The 12,531-nt window shown below is 38.4% G+C and overlaps 1 protein-coding gene across 1 annotated transcript in view; it reads left to right on the top strand.

Moving 5' to 3' along the window:
- The window catches only part of PALS1 (protein associated with LIN7 1, MAGUK family member), a 56,114-nt gene continuing 43,583 nt past the window's right edge, over positions 1–12,531 (top strand). The window contains exon 1 of the mRNA XM_042048129.1: positions 1–52. The gene's annotated coding sequence lies outside the window, so the exon portion shown is untranslated. The remainder of the gene's footprint in view (positions 53–12,531) is intronic.

Below are 12,531 nucleotides of genomic sequence, written 5' to 3'. Positions count from 1 at the left end.
TTTCCAGCCGGCGGCCGGGCCAGAGCGTGTCAGCGGCGGCAAGAGACGGACGGTGAGCGGAGCGCCCGTGCCCGGCGTGCGAGCAACAGGTCTCGCCGCGGAGCCTCGAGTCCCGGCTGGCCGGAGCCTCCCCCGCGGCCACGGCGCCCGCGCAGGCCCGGGGGTCTGGCCGGGCCGCGGCCGGGCGGGACGGCGGGGCATAGCCGGGCTCGGCGGCTCTCGGGGCTCGGCGCCGGTCCCCGCACCCCGCTGGCGGTGGCCCGGACTGTGACCCGGCGGCGGGTCCCGGCCGGGCGGGGCGGCCCCGGCCACGGCGGCTACAGGTGCCGGCAGCGCTGCCGGGAGCGCGGGGGGCCTCCCGAGAGCGGCTCCTGCGGCTTCCCTCCCTCCCTCTCTTGGGGTGCCTCCCGGGAGCTTAGGCCCAGGAGTTGTAAGAAAACCTCCCGCACTTGGCTGAGAGTTCTCTCTGCGTACTTATAGGGGGTTGTGTACGCGTTTAAACAAGGGGGGAAACTTTAGGCCCCCCTCCTGTGCATTTCTGATGCTCTGGCAGATCTGTTTTTGGAAATGATGCCTCTCTGAAGTGGTCGCTTCGTATTGGTTTATGAAGCCTTGCGGGGCTGAGTTAAAGCAGGTTGAACATGAGCGACTTCCAGTGTGTTTTACAGTCAGCAGCAGTTAGCGCACATCCCGGCTTGGAGCGGCTCCGTTTCCGAAAGCCTGTAGTGGTAATGCTCTTGCGGTGCTGCTGCTTTCCTAGCGGAGGGATAGAGGTTGTGTGGTGGGAGAGAGAAGACACTACAGCCAGGCGAAAAAGAACGCGGTGACTGTGAGCTTGGTGAGACAGACCGCGTGAGAAAATTTAATTAACTTGTATTTGACCTTACTGAAGAATATTTATATATTAAAAAAAAATTGTCTATAATAATAATAACGTTCTTAGATGTCTCACATAGGACTGATTGACGAAAAATAACTTCATGAGGAGTAGTAAAAGGGGTAAATATCAACTAGTGCTGTGAGGATTTTTTCCTTTAAAAATAAAGCCTCTCTTTGAATTATTTAGGTATAGACTGTATCTGTAGCTCATTTAATAGAGCAAAATACTTTCATTCTAGATACACGATGATGTATCGATGACTGCAGTCAGACTTCTAACAAGTGACTGATGGTGATCTTCTTCTATGTGTTTGCTGCTTCTGTGTACAGTTTCCTATGCCTTAAAGGGACCTCTCTGTCGTTTTTGAGGATTGAGGTGTTTTTCATGAATTTGTGAAAAATAAGGTATCTTTGTATTGTCTTTAGACATCTGAGTCTGCAAGCTTCTGGTTTTAATCTATTGTCCAAATTTTCACAGTACAGATTTTTTTCTTATGATCATATTAGAGCTGCAAATCAAGTTACTACAAATCTGAGTGCCAAACACTTTAGAGTCTGGCTGATTTATACACATGTAAACTCTTTTCCAACATGCTGTGCTTAAAAATAATCCAGTATTTTACGTATTAAAAGCTTAACTAATAGTAATGTAGACATTTTAACAAGGAGTCAAGAATACTACTGCATTTTGAAGCAGCTTTGTAGAGCGTTACATTTAAGTAGCATTACTGTTAATAAAGCAATATAGACTTAAATGTTAGTCCATGATCACTGAACTCTTTTCTAAGTATTTTTTTCAGAGTTTACATCCTTCCAGTGTGTGTCATATTGCCTTGGAATGTGTGGAATAACAGTGGATGGTGATTTTTTTTCTGTATAGATTCTGCTGATGGTAAAGACTGTAATTTTACGTAGTTTTTATTAAATTTCTTATCAAAAGTTCTGAACTTAGAAATGTACATCAAAATATTTCTTCAACAGACTGATTTATCTGTCTTAGGAATATGCAGGAGTTACTCATGACCATTGAGGGGTGACAGGCACTACGTGACAGAACCAGTGAAAATGCAATGCAGAGGTTGGCATTCATACCAAGAGTTATGGACACAGAAAACTTAATGTACTCTGAAGTTTATGCGCCCCTATTTATTTTCCTGTGTAAATAATTACGTTTTCCTAACACTTCATTTGCTGCTTTTTAATTAAAATCTCCTGCTATACTTAAAAGTTGCAGGCTTTTAAAAAATCTACAGCATTTTTAGATGCAAATTCTGTTATGATGTCTCTTCAAAGATTGCATCTTAACATCAGATGCTAACAGTTTTAACTATCTGTTTCAGCTACCGTTTTTTCCCCAATTTGTACTTTGAAGTGCATTTCTTTTACAGTGTTATGCTTTAAAAATGCTGAAAATTTCCAAGTGTGCTACTTCCTAGATAGCAAGATTTGTATTTGTATTCATGTGCCATGTTTGAAATTTTTAAATGTTCTAGTAACTGACGTTTTTAAAATACTTTCTGAGGTACTGTTGCAGAAATGCTCGACATTACGGTATTTGGAAGACTAATTACTGCCTTGGTCATGCATTTGGAAACCTCAAGACTTTTTGCAAATATTAATTAAATGCTGTTCCATTGGTTTCCTTTTATTAATGGGCTAAGAGAGGCATTTGTGTATTTGAAAAGGTTTGCAATATGCCTGTGTTAGGAAACAATTTAAGTGGTGGTTTAGAATCAGGTCTGCTGGCAGAATTACTTTTCTAGTATAGTTATCTACCTTGGAGCTTTCTTCAATGCAGCTGTTCTGACAATGGGGGCATTTTATGTACACATCCTCTTTCCTGCACTCCCACTACGGCTAGACAAGCTAGACAAAATGTCTTAAGTGTAGTTCAGGCTAAAGTATGAAGCAGGAGAAAGAGGAAATTATAACTAATTAAGTTTATATCTCAGACTATTTTAAAGTAAGCTTTTGGGGTTCTTGTTTTTTTAACAGGAGGTGATCAGCTGTATATGTCTGTTGGTAAAGACTTGTTTTATACTGCTGAGGTGTCTTAATTGCACACTAACACATAGCTGTGTGGGAAGAAAAAAAATGCTGTTACTCTCAAAGCCTGCATCAGTTAAATTAGAAGGCAAACAGAGATACCATCAGTAATGCACACTTCTAAAAGGAATGCTCTGGTTCTGTGTAGAAAGACCTAATCTTGCACACTTCTCCTTTGGCAGAAAAAGGATGTTGCATTTCTTTAAAGATGTGGAAATGGTTTGGGTACCTACCAACCATGTTGAGATCTGGGTTCAAATCCTTCTACTTTTTAGGGGAGCTGCCAGTCCCCAAAAGGAATGCCTTAACTGCCTGACCAGTGGGTATTTCGGTGTGAAGTGCTTCTAGACACCAGCCAGTTTGATTCTTGAGGAGTAACAGTCACTTAGGAAGGGAGTGAATATGTAGCCCAGGGCTTGATCAAGTACAAAATAATGATATAATAATGGATTCAGGTCTCCTTTCCTTCTAACAGACAAATTGTTGAAAGAGTAAAGGAAAAGGATTTTTCTTGGGGCTGGGGTTTTTTTCCCTAGCATGACATGAAATTCTGAAGACTTAAATATCTGATCTTTATTCTTATCTGACTTGGCCAGTTCCTACTCAAGCTGAATATTAGATATTTGAACAGCACTTACAATGTATCCTTTCCATTGTAGAGCAGGTCTTGGTTTATGTGTGGGTTGTGGAGTCTAGTAGGTGGCATGGAATTTAGGTTCCCTTGTAGATCTATTTCTGCTTTCTTCTAAGACACCAAATAATTAGATATAGAAATGTAATTGTTTCAACATACCTGTGATTATTATCTGTTATAATAGGTCTGGTCAGTGCCTTGTGTTTCCTCAAATGATTTGCCTTATGCATCATGTATCTGTTCTGGCTGGCCATAATTGTTTTTTAAAGAAAAATTAATGAATAAGAAATAGGTAATATGGTTTTGTGTTAACATTTTTAATACTTGATTTTTCCTCTGGTGTTGTATTTTTAAAATTTCAATTCTATGGTTAGAGAAAAGGCTTGACAATGCAGCTCATGGTCTTTAGTGTCTGAATTTGCTATAATTTATCAGCATAGACAGTAAACTCCTCATGTCCTGCAGAGGTCTAGCAAAAGAATAGATGTTAGATAGAAATTCTGGGAAAAGATAGTTCTTAAGAAAAAGAAGATAGAAACCAAACCGTAAGTTTCATATCAGGATGCTTCTTCTGGGGAAACTGTTTTAGGTTATACTTGGTTATTTGGCCATAACAGATAATTCAGAAGACTTTCAAATGTGGGGGTTTTTTGGGGGAAAAGCAGTTAAAACCAGGAATGATTTCCAGTAAGGATATATTAAAAGTGATAGGACAGTAAAGTGGTCCTTTACAGAAGGTATGAGGAGCACTCAAGTGTGGTCATAGTCAGTATGTTAGCATCTAATCATCAACCTGTGTACATGCATCAGCTGAACAGTCGGTGTGAATTGTCTTATTTGTGTAGCGTGAAGTTGTTCAGTGGTTTCTTCAAGCTCTCTAGAAAGCTGAATTCAGTAAAACCATAAACCTTTGATAACTCGGAAGTGCCAGTGCAACCTCAGCATCTGCTCTTTGACCTGGTGATGGTACTGGGAGGTGGCTGGTATGCATTCCGAGTCTGTTTCCAAGGATAAGTGTATATTTTTATAGTCAGGAAGGAGAGGCTGGAAAAGTATTCATTTAGGTACCAGTAGTGTTGAGTGGAGTTCTGAGTACAAATGTGTGAGCTCAAAGGAGGGCAATGTATGCTAGTGCCTAAAAGAGTCACTTCTCATTTTAACAGTATATTGTGAAGAATATGTGAGCCGTTAACAGTGTGATGCCATAGGAGTGACTTGTGTTTATTGTAGTGTATATTAAAGAGGAATGAAACTTTAGAAAGTTTATCTGAAGGTGGGTAAAATATGACTGGCATGATGTCTTGGTAAAAACACTAGTGAGAGAAATTACTTAGCTTTTGAGGTTTTCTGGAGACAAATTTTGATCTTGGTTTGGGTGGCAGAGAGATCAGCATGGTCATCTCTCATCTGAATATATCCAAATGTAAACCCAAGCATTCTCTTAACTGGGGTGATCTTCACAGTGGAGGTGGTATGCTTTAGTAATGCCTTCACTGTTAATCACTTATTTAGAAGCTGGTTTTAGTGTGGCAGAGGAGAAAACTGGGGAGAGAAGCAAGTTTGTCTGCATGGTGTTTGTGGTACTGAGTTAAATTCTTTAATATTGCAGATACCATGGCAACTTTTTCTTCAGAATGTGATGTCTTTGTGTATAAAGCTAAGGCCTCACCTTAGTATCAGACCGTGCCATGTTCCTGCAATGTTGTGGTTGAGAGCTTGTGATTGCCCTTGTTTTTTTTATTTTATCAAATTGCCATTTACTTGTCAGCTACTGTTAATGCAACTTAAGAGAGATTAATTATAGGTTAATTCAGCCTACCTTGGCTAAGATAATTAAAGTTGCTTTTGTAGAAAAATTGTGTTACAGATAACTGCATTGTGCATTGTAGAAATTAACTGCGAGTTGTATTGGCTAAGAGAGCATGTTGCTAATTCCTCTGGTATGTCTTATTTTCTAAATCTCTGAAGACAAAACTCAGGCCTTTGGGTTAAGCATCAAGATTTAAAACAGGTGAGGGTTTGTACTGTTTAAGTTTGTATCATATTGATTGTACTTCTTACACATGTATATCCTTGTTTTTAGAGAACAAATCTCTTCCCAATGTCTGAAAGGCTGTCATGTCAGCAGACAAACTTAGTCCTCTCTTACTGGGACAGTGTAGTATTAGTGGACATCACGTGCTTTCTGCAGAATCAGTTCCTGTAGGATCAAGTGATGATGGAATTGCTTAGTGCCACTGTGCAGTGACATTTACATTTCATTTGAATGGTATTAAAAGTCCTCAAATGCAGGAAAGAAGGAAATTGGTTTGAAATGGAACTGGGTACATGTATTTAAAGGTGGTGGTTGTTGTTGTACAAGAGTTAAAACCAACATAAAACAAGCTCTTACCATTTAATTTTGTTTCAGCAATCAAAATATGTTCTAAATTAGTAACCTAATTACTTAGAGGCAGGAATTAGTGTCTTAGTGTAAAGTGAGGTAAAAGCTGATCAGCTCAACGTTGTCTTCTTGGGCTGACTGACTAAAATGACTTACAAGCCCCACTGTATTGGTTTTGGTTTTGACAAGTGGAATAGTCTGTTTCACCTTTTTTTTTTTTTTTTGTTAAGAATATAAACAGCACTAAAAATCCATTTGCACCTGAATTCTTGTTAGATTTGTAGACTCATTCTATGGAATTATCAATTTAATTATTTCCTGTTCAGAGAATATTAACTTAGTGTGTGTTGTGATCTTCTCTCAAGATTTTAAGTGTCGTCATCAACTGCTTCCTGGTGAAGTGTGTTGCTTCAAGCTGATATAATGAGGGCTAGCTAGAACTTTGAAGAGGCAAATTACTTGGCTTCAGTGGAAGGAGGATAGTGGGGATATGAGGATTCTACAGTCAGGTAGACACTTTTCTGCTTTTCAGCCTAGTTAGGTTTCTTCTTTCTTCATTAGCTCATTAAGCAAGATGTAAATAGTAAGGACTGAAAGTGTATCCCAAGAAAAGCTGGTAGTTGAAAAAGTAAATGTCACTTGTCCTTCCTCCCAAAAGAAAAAATCCTGAGGATGATTTTAAGATAACAGGCAAACAGCTATTCAGGTAAAGTGTGGTTATTTTTGCATATTTTGCAGGTCATTGATTTCTTTAGGCTTTTGCTTATCTTGAAGTAAGGAGAAGTCAAAATGAAGTGCATTGGAGAGCTATATTTTCCTTGACTGCAAAAGAGAACCTGGCATCTAATAATAACATTTTGAAGCAGCAGTTAAGAGTTGGTTTTGGCTTATAGCTTATGAAGTAATTTTTAGGTTAATTTTTTTTTGTGTCTATTTTATGTAGACTAGTAAACTTGTTAGGATCAATTTTTGATCAATTTTGAAGAGTCATGATACATTGTTTTTCCATAGATCTTTCGTTTAATGTGGACTTCTATTTCTGACCATGCTTTTTTGGCCCCTTGTTCATCATACTGCATTCTTTCCTCCTGCAGACCTTCAAACATGAGTCTGTCAGTCTGTTCTCTCTGAATAGGGAACGTGAGCAATATTGGGAAGGAAGCAAAGGTTCTGTGTGTTGGATCCAAACGACTTCTCTTTCTTTTGGGAGGGAGGACAAGTGACATTTACTTCGTCAATTCCTACCTTTCCTCGGGATGCACTTACTGAAATTTGTCCTATAAAAATGTGGTAGGTTATCTCAACTAGATGCTGTGCTGCACTGGGCTACAAGATTGTAAAGAGCTGCTTTTTTGGAAGGTTGGTTTGGTTTCAGAAAGGGGCAGGCTTAAGCGGTGGAAAAATTCAACAAGAGATTAACAAAACAATACTACAACAATATAATGCAATAACTGTGGACTCTTCTCTACTAAAATGTCATTTATGATCCTGTGCTGATGGCTCAGTTTTGACCAGTGGTAGGGCCCTCCATTATAAATTCATCTGCATGATGATGAACTTGGAATCTGCATGATGTACTTGTTTGAGAAAGCAGTCTTAGAAGTTGAATACCTAGTTAAAATTGACATGGGACGATCTGCAGAAATTAAGTTAGGCCTGCTTATTATGTACCAATGCCTTTTTGAAGCCTTCTGTAGTAGGAAAGTATTCAATATTTGCATATATGATTTTTAAAATTTAATGACTTGAGTTGCACACCTGAATTTATATATACTTTATCCCCTAATCCAGTTTCTGACCTCTGTTGGTGAAAACTTCATAGAGTTTCTCCTTATGTCAATATTTTTGAAGGCTTTCCTGTACAAATATTTAATGAATGCAGCTGCATACCTAAATGGTTGGGTAGTAAATGTAGGCTGGTTTGTGTTCCCTCTTAAGTGCATACTCTTGTCAAGGCTTAGAAAGATATTTAATGCTGTTCATTTGATACTATTTGTGTTAGTGCTCCCTAAAACTTACGTAGTTGGGACTTCCTGTGATAATTAAAATTTCATACAAATTTTCAGTTCTTGATTTCTTAAAGCTAATTTGAAATTGAGTATTTAGCCTTTAAAGTACTTAACATGATTAATCCATGCCTGTTAAACGTAATTGCAAATTGTTTAACAATTCACATTGTGCTTCTGACACTTTTTGGTGAGTTTGTGTTTTTTATTCTTGGATGGATTTGTGACAATTGGCACAACTGATTCTGTCTACTTTAGAAGAAATTTAGATTGCAACTACTGCTCTGGGAAATCTTAGGTTTTGTGATGTCAGTTTTTTACCTTTCCCTGCTCCTCTGCTCTAGTTCATTTGCACAATTAACAGAAGTGCTTGTTCCTCGGTCATTATGGTTCATGGTGTGCTATCTGAACTGAACTATGATTCCAGTCTTAGCAGTGAAGTAGCTGAGGTGTCAGCACATGTTCCCTCCTGACAATTCTACTTTTGGGATCAGTGACTTCTGATGGGGGCAGTCTACAGCTGAGGATAGTAACTTAATCTGCTACAACAAGATTTGCTAGAGCTTGTCTATCAGCATATTTAATTTAAGCTTGCTGTTCCTTTAGTTCAGCCTCTTAGGAAGCCTTATTTTTTCCTTTATTTGGAAAAAAAAAAAATGAAACCACAAGGAGAAATAATAATTGACCTTTTATTATCTCTTCACAACAAATTCCATGTTAAACTTGTTACTTCGACTTTGAGGAACCCATAAGTAGCATATTATTGCTGACCATTACACCATTTCAGGTCTCACAAATTCATATATTGTTTTATTAGTATATTCATACAGGTATATTTCTGAACATTTTTGTTTAGCAAGTAAACTATGCAGAAATGCACTGCATCAGTTTAATATACAGAACCGTAAGCCAGATACAGACATTGGTAAAAAGTGTAAGATCTGTTACTCCTAAGGCTGAAATGTTGTGCATGGGAACTGTGTGAATGGGTGCTCTGAAGTTTGGAGGAATAAGAAACTGTATGTTTATGGGTTTAGCTTGTTAAAACTTAAAGTTCTGTAATAAATACCCCTTGTTTGTATTCAGAATTCCAGAACTGGTCTTGAAAGAGTATAGGTGCATACTTAGAATGATTTGAGCTAGTGGAGCATGAAGGTATTCATAAATCTCACTGACCTCAAATAATAGATTCTGATTTCAGTACCTAATTTGTAGCATGATTTTTTTCTGTAACTCAGCATATTTTTAATCTGTGACTGATAAATAAATATATGGAAATAATATTATTTCTTTTCATAAACTTAGAATTCATCAAGAACAAAAAGGTTATGAATGCTTCCAACTTCTGTTGGAAGTTCTCTAGATAAATCTGACTAAAAATTTTTTTAATATAAAATGTGAACTGGCTTCAGGTAGAAAATACATCTCAGACAAGTATCTCCCAACGAATTGGTCAATTGGAAAAAGGTATGTGAAGCTTTTGGTTCAAGTTTCAAAACACCTGGAAGTGATGGATCACCTGTGGGATACCTAAAACATACCAAACTATGGGATACCTAAACCTTTTTATTTTTCCTTTATTATTTCTGCTTTGCAAAAACAAATTTTGTTATGGCAGACATTGTAGCCTTGGTAGTGCTGGAACAAAATTCCCTGCCTGCATTGCTGAGATGATCTGCAGTCTCTGGGGACCAGAGAACAACAACTTCTCTGAGATACTTTACATTAAGTGGAATATTATTAACAGCATGTCTCTGGTAAACAGATCTGTCATAAGCATAAAATCATTGATTTGATTTCAAAAGTTGTAAGTTTCTGCAGCTTAGAAACAAAAATCCCAGACTTGACTTGAAAAAACTTGAATTCATTATTGTAAATATTGGGTTTCCTGTCTAATTAGTCTGTTGTTTCCACTGATAAACATCAATGGCTGCTGTATTGATTGTTTTCAAATTTTCAAATGGATTTATAGCCCAACCTAAATTGCATTGTAGTAAGTGTTTGAAGTGACAAAACAGAAACAATGAGTAACAGATAATGTGCATCCCAAAATTTGTTTGTTTCCTTACTAGCTGATGGTAAAAAGTAACAATAAAGTTTAAAAATTTCATCAAGACTCACTGAAAATCAGATATGCCTGCTCTGATTTGCCTTACCAATACGGTTGATTTAGCACTAAAGATTGAAGCCACTGACCAGAATTGCCAGTTGGTTGTTCTGAGGATAGAATCATAGAACGTGCTGATTTGGAAAGGACCCACAAGGGTCATTGAGTCCAACTCCTGGCCCTGTGCAGGACTCGCCAAGAGTCACACCCTGTGCCTGTGAGTGTAGTCGAAATGCTTCTTGAACTCTGGCAGGCTGGTGCTGTGACCACTTCCCTGGGGAGCCTGTTCCAGTGCCCAACCACCTTTGGGGTGAAGAACCTGAAGAACCTTTTCTAATATTCAACCTAAACCTCCCCTGACACAGCTTCATGCCATTCCCTTGGATTCTTCCCTGGTGACCAGAGAAGAGATCGGTGCCTGCCCTTCTGAGTAATTGCCATGTGAACAGTGTTGCAGCTCTTATTCAGGGTGTCAGAATTCTTCTGATGTTATTTGAAAAAGTGGCTATTGTTCTATATGCTCTGGTTCCAGACAGAATGGTAAAGTCACCGTAGTGTTCCTGGCTTGTTCAGAAAAAGTATCTGGTTGGTTTTTTGGTGGTTTTTTTTTTTTGGTCTGTTGAGTTCTCCCACCTCTGAAAAATTCTCAGTATTAAATGCTTAGGGCAAGAACCTGTGTTCTCACTCTGCAAAATTATCAAGGGTAATCTTGCAACCTTGCCTTTGTTTCCTAGTATCACACAGAGTGCACGTAACAAGTGCTCAGAAGGGGTGTGGAAAAAGAAAGTAATATGCAGAGCTGCTAGTGAAAAACCTCTGTCTGTGAGGCATTAGGACAAAATCAGAGGAACTGCTTTCAAGTAAGGTACCAGTGCTGTTCACAGGGTACCTGCTGGGTTAGAGGTTGGGCTAACCTCTTGGGCTTTTTAAAAAACTGGTGCTGCTTCACATTTCTGCTAACCTCTCATGAGGAACTCTTAAGCCACAAAGATTTGCTTTTGTACTTCTGACAAATGGAAAACATAAATTACTTCTGGCACTTTCTTACTATGACAAAGAATTTCCTGAACTGCTTTTACTGGCCTTGTGTGTGGCATTTCAAATCTCAGTTAAAATTCTTTGTTAATAGTATTTTCAGTCTACCAAACTTTGCCTGAAATACCATATTCAGTGGCTTTGTAATTAGACTCTTCGTTGTCTGTAGAAACAACAGTTGCACGTTCTAGTCAATAAAAGAATTTGAGTTTGGTGCCCAGACAAAATCTGTCACCTGGCCAGGACCCTGCAGAGCCATACTACCTGATGCACTGGCATGCCAGGGAGGGAGCAATCTGTTTCCTGAGAGCCCTGTTCTCTTTACTTGTGATTAAAATGCAGGTGCCTGAGCTAATAAGTTGACAAGAATTTGGAGTGCCTAGTTAGCACAGCAGAGACAGAAATTAAATTTATCATGGTTTATTAATTTTAGGCCACTGCCATTTGTGCTGGACCCAAGAACTTCACAGTGTGACTTGATTTTAGTCCTCTAAATTTGTGTCTGCAGGCTTTGCAAACGCAAAGTTTCCCAGCCTCTTACTGCTTAATGGGAATATTAATTAAAATATTTTTATTGCAAATTTAAAATGTATTTTGTTTCAGCTATTATACTGAGTGGTTCTTTAAAAATTGTGCTAGAAAACTGTTCTTAATTGACCTGTGGTCGTGTCAGTCCTTCTCATTATACTCTCGGCTCTATGGTGAAGAAAATTTACTGGTGGAAAAAAAAATCGTTGAGACAATCTGAGGTCCTGACATCTCTCCGCTTGGCATGGAGGATGAAGGGAGCCAGCAGCATTGCCTTCATAATATATTTAGCTGCTATAGCGTGTGATAGTTTGACTAAAATTATATTCTTGTATTTGCATGTCTTTTCCAGTTCATGCAGCTATTTGGTTCATTCTGTGCACTGTCCTTAATAAAATCTTAATGAAAGCAAACCACTTTTTTGCTCTTAACTTTTGTCAAATAGCCTTTTACTTTAAAAAGTGTGATTTAACTTCTGTAGGCTGTTCCTTTTCTGTACATCTGTTTGTGTATTTCTTTTGTTTCATGTGTAAATCAAGTTGTATCTCTAATTTAGACTACTGATCTTTAGACCCTTCTGGTTCTTTTAAGAAGATGAGCAAAACCTATTCTTGGTGAAGGTGCACATTGTTTCCTTACATATGGGAAATCTGAAGCTCCCTATCTTCTATAAATTATATTGACTGCTTTATCTTAAGAGACTAGTCTAGTTTCTCTTTTAAAAGAAAAGATCAAGTCTTTTCTTCATAGTGTGACCTAATACATTTAAGGAAATCCCACTGACAGTAAGTATTTAAAATCAGTCTGCAACAATTTAGGTAGACACCAAGAAAACACTGCTTAAATAGTAGTCTCATTTGTATTGAGTGAGATTATTGGATTGCATTCAAATAGATTCTGTAGTTCTTATTTT

The sequence above is a fragment of the Corvus kubaryi genome, unplaced genomic scaffold (assembly GCF_017639235.1).
Source record: "Corvus kubaryi isolate FWS band 111438036 unplaced genomic scaffold, C.kubaryi_AGA036_p1.0 66, whole genome shotgun sequence".
Classification (NCBI taxonomy): domain Eukaryota; kingdom Metazoa; phylum Chordata; class Aves; order Passeriformes; family Corvidae; genus Corvus; species Corvus kubaryi.
This window is presented reverse-complemented; position numbering and strand designations above follow the sequence as displayed.